The sequence below is a fragment of the Lolium rigidum genome, chromosome 4 (assembly GCF_022539505.1).
Source record: "Lolium rigidum isolate FL_2022 chromosome 4, APGP_CSIRO_Lrig_0.1, whole genome shotgun sequence".
NCBI classification, from domain to species: Eukaryota; Viridiplantae; Streptophyta; class Magnoliopsida; order Poales; family Poaceae; genus Lolium; species Lolium rigidum.
Genome location: NC_061511.1, coordinates 252,829,663 through 252,836,994, shown reverse-complemented (window position 1 = coordinate 252,836,994; position 7,332 = coordinate 252,829,663). Strand labels below are relative to the sequence as shown.

Sequence of the window (7,332 nt, the reverse complement as noted above, 5' to 3'; positions counted from 1 at the left end):
CCCATGCGAGCAACCAAACTCAGCTCACTGTTCGTAGGCCTATTGAGCTTATGTCCCATATGAATTTGTAATTTGTAGATTTTAGCACCATATTAATACATAAAGTGACTTTTTTCCGTTGATATGGGAAACTGCAACCTTAATCAGGTGCATCGGTTATAAATAATATTAGACGTGACAAGTTGGACCTGTATGTTCCGTAAAAAATAGTTACACCTTCAGATCACCGTTCACCACTGTGGGTGGCTGCACGGTACACGGTACACGCGTAGCGCGATGCGGTGCCACCGCAGGGCCGTCATGCCCAAAACGTGTGCGCGCGCGGGGCACACACAGGATCCCGCCCTCCCGCCGGCCACCCTCGCTCCAAAATCCTTTATAAGGGCGCCCATTTCCCGACCCAGACCACCAAACTCGGGCCAAAGTCAATCGCAAAGCAAGGCTAGAAACGGTAAGTTGTTGCGCCCTCCAGGGACCCGACGCGGAATGGCTTTCTTCTACGGCTTCGGCATGGGCATGGGTGGCGCTTCGTCCTCGTGGGCGCCGGCGGAGCCTCAGCCTCAGGCTCAGGCTCAGGCTCAGGCTCAGGCTCAGGCTCAGCAGATCCTGATGCCGCCGCCGCCGCTGCCTCAGCAGATGATGGTGCCGCCGCCTCTGCAGCCTCAGCAGATGACGGTGCCGCCGCCGCTGCAGCCTCAGCAGATCATGATGCCGCCGCCTCTTCAGCCTCAGCAGATCATGATGCCGCCGCCTCTGCAGCCTCAGCAGATCATGATGCCGCCGCCTCTGCAGCCTCAGCAGATCATGATGCCTCCTCCGCCGCCACCGCCGCAGCCGAGGCCGTGGACCAAGGCGGAGGACAAGGTGTTCGAGACCGCGCTGGTGCACGTCCCGGAGAACGTGCCGAGCCGGTGGATCTACGTGGCGGCTCAGCTGCCGGGGCGCACGGCGCAGGAGGCCTGGGAGCACTACCAGGCGCTCGTGGCCGACGTCGAACTCATCGAGCTCGGCCTGGTCGAGACCCCCGCGTCCTGGGACGAGGAGGAAGCGGCCGGCGGCGGGGGGCTGGCGGCGCAAGCGGAAGCGGACTAGGGCGATTCCGCGGACGCGGCGGCAGCAGCGACGAGCGCCGCAGAGGCGTGCCCTGGACCGAGGAGGAGCACAGGTACGCGCCGTCAAATTCTCAACTCCCTGTTGGTTTTTCGTTCTTGTCCTTTTCACCTGGTCTTCTTCGGTGCGTCCTTCGAGGTCCAAGATACTTCGCCGGATCTTTCCACGTCAAATCTCTAGATCCCCATGGCCCACCCTGCCATGTCCGAGATCTACTGTACCAACCATGCGATCTAGGTTAACCGACCATTTCTTCTTCTTCGTTTTCGTTTCGTTTGGGCAGGCTGTTCCTGGAGGGGCTGGAGAGGTACGGGCGCGGCGACTGGAGGAACATCTCGCGGTGGTCGGTGAAGACGAGGACGCCGACGCAGGTGGCCAGCCACGCCCAGAAGTACTTCATCCGCCAGGCCAGCGCCGCCAGCCGCGGCGACACCAAGCGCAAGAGCATCCACGACATCACCTCCCCGTGATCCGTCGTGGGCAATATCAAGAATCCGGTCCGGCCGGAGCTGAGCTGAAACCCGCCGCCGTCCCCCCCCGTGGATGCAGGGGAAAAGCTTGCTAGCTTGGCTGGATCCTGCGATTCGGAAAATCTATAGCTGTAATGTCGAATAATCGTGTCCCTTGTCGTGTGTGACATGTTAAGGAAGAAACATAGGCTGGAAATGATTACAGCATTATTATCCACCGCGTAGTTTTACTCCTTTCCTTATTTAGATCGAGTCCATGACAGTGGCATGGCTTTTTCACACCCCATTCTCATCCTGCCGTCAAATATATTCAGTATTACATCTGTCCTGGTGACAATTGTCCTTTTGTCGGCGTTCTTGGTTCTTCTTTTGTCATGTTGTTCATCATGTTGCATCACCCGTGCGTGTTTCGGCCGCCGTCCATTCGAACATGTGTTCAAAGCAGCTTGACGGAAGCGATAGATCCGAGTTTTAAAAATAAAATATACAGGTTTCAACAGCACATGGTGAATTACGAGCTGCGTTGATCCCTTGGGCAGACTTCCTAATCTGGCGCACTATCATCAGCGTCCAAATTCGAGGCATCCAGCTTTGGTGCTGTCACTTGTCACCTGATTAGGCAACTATGCAGGCTTCACGTAGTTGCTCTTTGTGGCATGTTCCGTGATGAAAATCCAGGTATATATGGCTATCCACGAGTCTCGGCTAGGTGCCTACACAGATACTCTGCGTCCTATCAGTGTTACTGTGATATTCAGGAGATGATGACTACTCCAAAGTCCAAACCAACTTTAACTCAGGGTGGGTAGAGCTAGTGACTATGTATAGAACGCTCAATGCTGGATGTTGGTACAATGAGACCGCATTTCCATGGTTGTTCTGCTGACTGAATTATTGATGTTAGTTTTGAAGGTACACGTCGGTGTAACGCTATATATAGTGTAGTACTCAACGAATGTTGTGTCTGGTTAACATAATGCTAGGAAATAACGCTAGTAAAAACCCATCATAGGGAGTACATCACCAATGTCAATCTAATTATTATTTCCTACTATATAAAAAGAAATAAGCGCCGACACTTTTAAGCATATTATTTTCTACAATATCCCATAGATAATCATATGATAATAGAAGATAGCGCGGCTACCTACTTTTGTTTTGTATACATGTGTGGTGTGGCGGTGACCATCGTCAATAGCTTGCGTTCGCATGGTCACTAGCAAAAATATGAGATCCGACAAATAGTCTGACGGTATCATAAAATGGACTTACTCGGTTAATTGTATCCTCAAGCGAGTTCGGTGCCCGTCATGAGCATGCATGTTGCCTTTCACATATACATACCTACAGTAGAAGATCCGTCGAATATCCCCATGATAGATAATAGCAGAAAATACACTCACTCTCTTCGTTGTTTGTTTCAACTTTAGGCCACCAATGTATTTTACAATTGTAATATTGGAGTTTAATTGGCAGACAGGAGCAAATACTTATGTACAATAGCCACAATTTTAGATGTCAAATATCTAATGAGCTTTGGCCTCATGGTTGATCAAGTGATTGCATCATTTATGCTCTTATTTCAAGGATGCCCATTCAGTTTGTTCATGAATTTATGAAATGAAGGAATCCATGTGTTCTTGTCGACGCTTTCTTCTCATAACTTTGAAACAAAAGAAAGAAGGGCCATAGAGGGACGACACTAGATAGAGAAGGTGTCCCAACAAAAAAAAAGACGAAGCGGATGGAAACATAATGTTGAGAGGTTATTTAACTTGAATTTTCAATTAGTTGAACACAATTTCTCATACTCTAGCTAAACGAAAGTTAGAGGAGCAAACTTACACGCTAACACAAATTTCCTACCGCACGCTTCTCTTTTGTGAGAACTGCTCTTCTAGATCCACCAAATAGTATGATGATGATAACACAAAGTGCACCTACCTGGATGTTTGTTGTTTCTACAAGCCTTGTGTTTGTCGTCATCGACTTCCTTCACAAGGTCCATCATGCACTATGCGATATGACAAATGGCATATGACGGTAATGGACCAAATTACACCAACTTGTTTGTCACACAGACTAAATCGGTGACCCTCATCAACAACTTGCCTTTCACATGGGATGCATCAAACCCGACAAATAATCTGATGATAATAGAACAAACGACACCTACATGGGCGTTTGTTTCTTGTACAAGTTTGGTGCTCGTCGACGACAACTTTTCTTCACAGATACATCATACACCATGAGTTCCGCCAAATAGATTGATGGTGATAGATCCAAACTCACCTACTATGTTGCTTCTCTCTCAAACGGGATAGATGATCGTCATCAACCACTTTCGCATGGTCAGTCACACACGTAGAGATCCGACAAAAGTGGTATGACGATATATAATATCACAAAGGTCACTCCATCTGTTGTTTGTACCTAAAAGGTGTTCGGTGATCGTTGTCACCAACTCTACTTTCACACCATTGATCCAACATGTATGAGATTTAACAAATATACTGATGGAAAGAGCACAAACTAGTACCACTTTGATGTTTTTTCTCATTATAATTTAATGAACATATCTAGCTACCTTATTTTCACGTTGTCACGAATAGTCGGTTCATAATATCCAAAGCGTGAATCCTTTTGGATGGCTGCTTCTCATACAAGGTTGGAGCTCATGTCCACTTTAAAGGAAATATTGCAGGCTTGGGGAGTATCTTTGAATATTATTCATGTATTAATAGCAGCATGCACCAATCTTCTTTTGTGTAATCAAGTCAAACAATTTGTTTTGAAATACTAGTGCCAAGACTTAATCACATTTGGATTGCATTTCACCATGACTGGGAAGTGTGTGGCAATAAAATCATTATTTAGGGACCAACACGAAGAAAGAAATACAACAATATAGCAAGGGATCTAGCAAAAAATCTAGTACCAAACCAAACTATATAAAAATTAAATAGGGTGGAATTCTTTTCATTATATACTCGGAGTACATGATCTCCTATAGGATATAACATCAACAACACATTGTTTACATGATTTTCACGATGCCACATTAGTACCTATATATATATAATAATGTTTTAAGCATATCCCAATCGACATTCCTGGCGAAGCAAACATGAGCAATAGTTGATCCATATGAACCCTAAGATTATTTAAAGTTCTATTGCGGATGCCTAATTTTAGGATAAAAAAGCAATAAACCATCACGATGAAGAAACTATTCCATGGGACAACGGTGTTGTGTAATCCATGGAGAACATTTGTATACCAAAATTGTTGGGGTTAGGGAAACGATACCAACTGAAAATCGACCCCTTTGTTTATTTTAGCACCTATAACTTACCTATTTACTTTTTGTCTTAACATAACGAACTGACCAAACAGTAGAATTTATACAATCACATGTCATAATTGTCAAAGGTACATTGGATCCTTGATAATTGTAACCTGAACCTCTTGTTTAGTCATACCAAAATATTGAATTGTACAAATCAATCAAGCTTGTTTGAGCTAGAAAAGCCCTGTCGCGGTGGGGTATCTAATTTTCCTTTCCTTTTAGAGTAAGAAATTGATGAAAGAAATAAACTAGGTTTCAGACACGGGGACAAGATTTTGTGCCATAAATATATGCTTCAAGATTTTGGTGTAATATAGGTCAAAAAATAATAAAGCATGTTTACTTATGCTAGGCATCCCAAATACTACTATGGATACACTTCTTTGTGGGTCATCATTTTACTTTGTAATCATATGCATCCTAGATTTGAGAGTTTATTTATGTACGCTTTGACTAGGCGAAACAGTCACGAGGATCGGTCAATGCCTTGCGCATGTAAAAATTATCATTAGAATTGATATGGCTTTCAAAATCTTCTCATATTGTAGATCTTTAGTGATGCTCATTAATTGTGAAATATTTGAACAAGAAGATGGAATTAATCAATGGTTAATTTATTTAAAATGTTAAAATAATGAGTGTGTATTTTTTAGGCAGTGGCTTAAATGCGTTGCGTCGTTTGTGCTTCATTTGATGAGTGATTATTGCGTCTGAATTATATAAATGTTCAAAAAACTTTATTGTAATCTTTGTTTGCATGTAATTTCAGAAAAAAAACATCAGATCTTACAGACTTCTGAACAAACAAAGTGACACAAAATCTAGATTAAAATTTGTATTGGTTTAGAAACAGTCATACAATTTGAAGAACTTATTTGATGGTTTCTCTCTTTTGGGTAAAACTGAGTTTTGCGAAAATTGTAAGTTCAATACTTCAAGGGAAGCAAACGTCAAATGCTAGTTTACTACGCTTGTTCGGTTGGCATAAATAATATAGGGTGGCCATGAATAGTACACGGGCGACATGGTGAAATATATGAATGCATTCTCAAGAAACCAATAAAATCATTTAGAAAACACGGTCATCATGTAAAACATGTCCACATCTACATACAACGATGCACATATTTAAATATAACATAATGAAAAATTCAAAAACTAGTGAATCGTAGTTTATATCTTACTTAATATTTGTAATCAAAGCACTTTTTAAAGTAGTATCGTTAGTTTTACTACATAGTCCATTCTACGGGGCCTAAAGACCAGATGACTACCTTCAATACTTCATGTATACTTCAGGAAAATCTCCATAAGGAACTATACTCCCTCTAATACATACTACGTCACGCATGCCAAAGCAACTGATGGAAGAGATTTCATCCTTGTTGAGAACCATGTTGGTATTTTCAATATGGTTGCTAGCCTTTTGTTTTCGATGGGGATGATGTTGCTAGCACCTAAAATAGCTAGCCATTCCCACGTCAACAAATCCAAAAGCACCTTCTCCATAATAAAAACCTAGGTCTATCTACCAATAAAATTACAGGCCCACTTCATTTTCCAAAAAGGTTATGCCATCTACGAACGATGAAGGCTATGGCCCAGCCCATCCCTTTTATTAGTACTTAAATAAAGGCCAAATAGTTCACTGTTACCGAGCGATAAAGGCAACTGGTTCACTTTCGGATTCTGAAGTCAGAAACGAATGAAACCTTGATCAGAAATCACATAGCAGACATCATTTCAGAGCTCACGTTCCGTCCACTTCCATTCGATGCTCTCGTCTGATGAGAGAGCCATCTCAACCATCTCTCAGTTGTATAGGCCGCATAATACAACAAGGTACATGTGCACATGTGCCTCTTGTCTCGTCGCTCGCCTCTAAGACACAAACGGACAGCTCCACGCATAGCTAGGCCCATGTGGCCCAAGAGGCACACAACATGGCCCAACAACTCTTTCCTGGTTTTTTCTTCGTCAAACGAGCCACCACAAAATATGAATAAATCACGTAGAATCAAGGTCACGCCCTACCGGTAGCTCCATCATTCAGGTAAGGGATAGCATATATGAATGTGTTACGGAATCTAAGCGAGGTTCTTGATGGGTTTAGCAAAATCCCATGCTAGAGACCGGTCATGTCGGATCATGTTACCGAAGTGTGTGACTATCAAAGCCAACCTAGGTCACCCACTATGGGTCTTTGAACAATCGTAACACAAAATATTATGATGCACTTACACGAGAGCCAATATAATAAATTCTGACCTACACTCCCACTACCAATTTCTATGTAAGACACAGAGCACCTACTCATTGCTCCCAAGTCTCCATGTTGTCATGTAAAAACTAGCTGCATTACATTACCTCCCACCGCCCTCCTCCACACTCGACATAGCCGCA

The 7,332-nt window shown here is 43.6% G+C and overlaps 1 pseudogene; it reads left to right on the top strand.

Annotated features, from left to right (window-relative positions):
* The first annotated feature begins 486 nt into the window (after window positions 1-486).
* LOC124705788 lies at window positions 487-1,580 on the top strand (annotated as a pseudogene).
* Window positions 1,581-7,332: the final 5,752 nt, after the last annotated feature.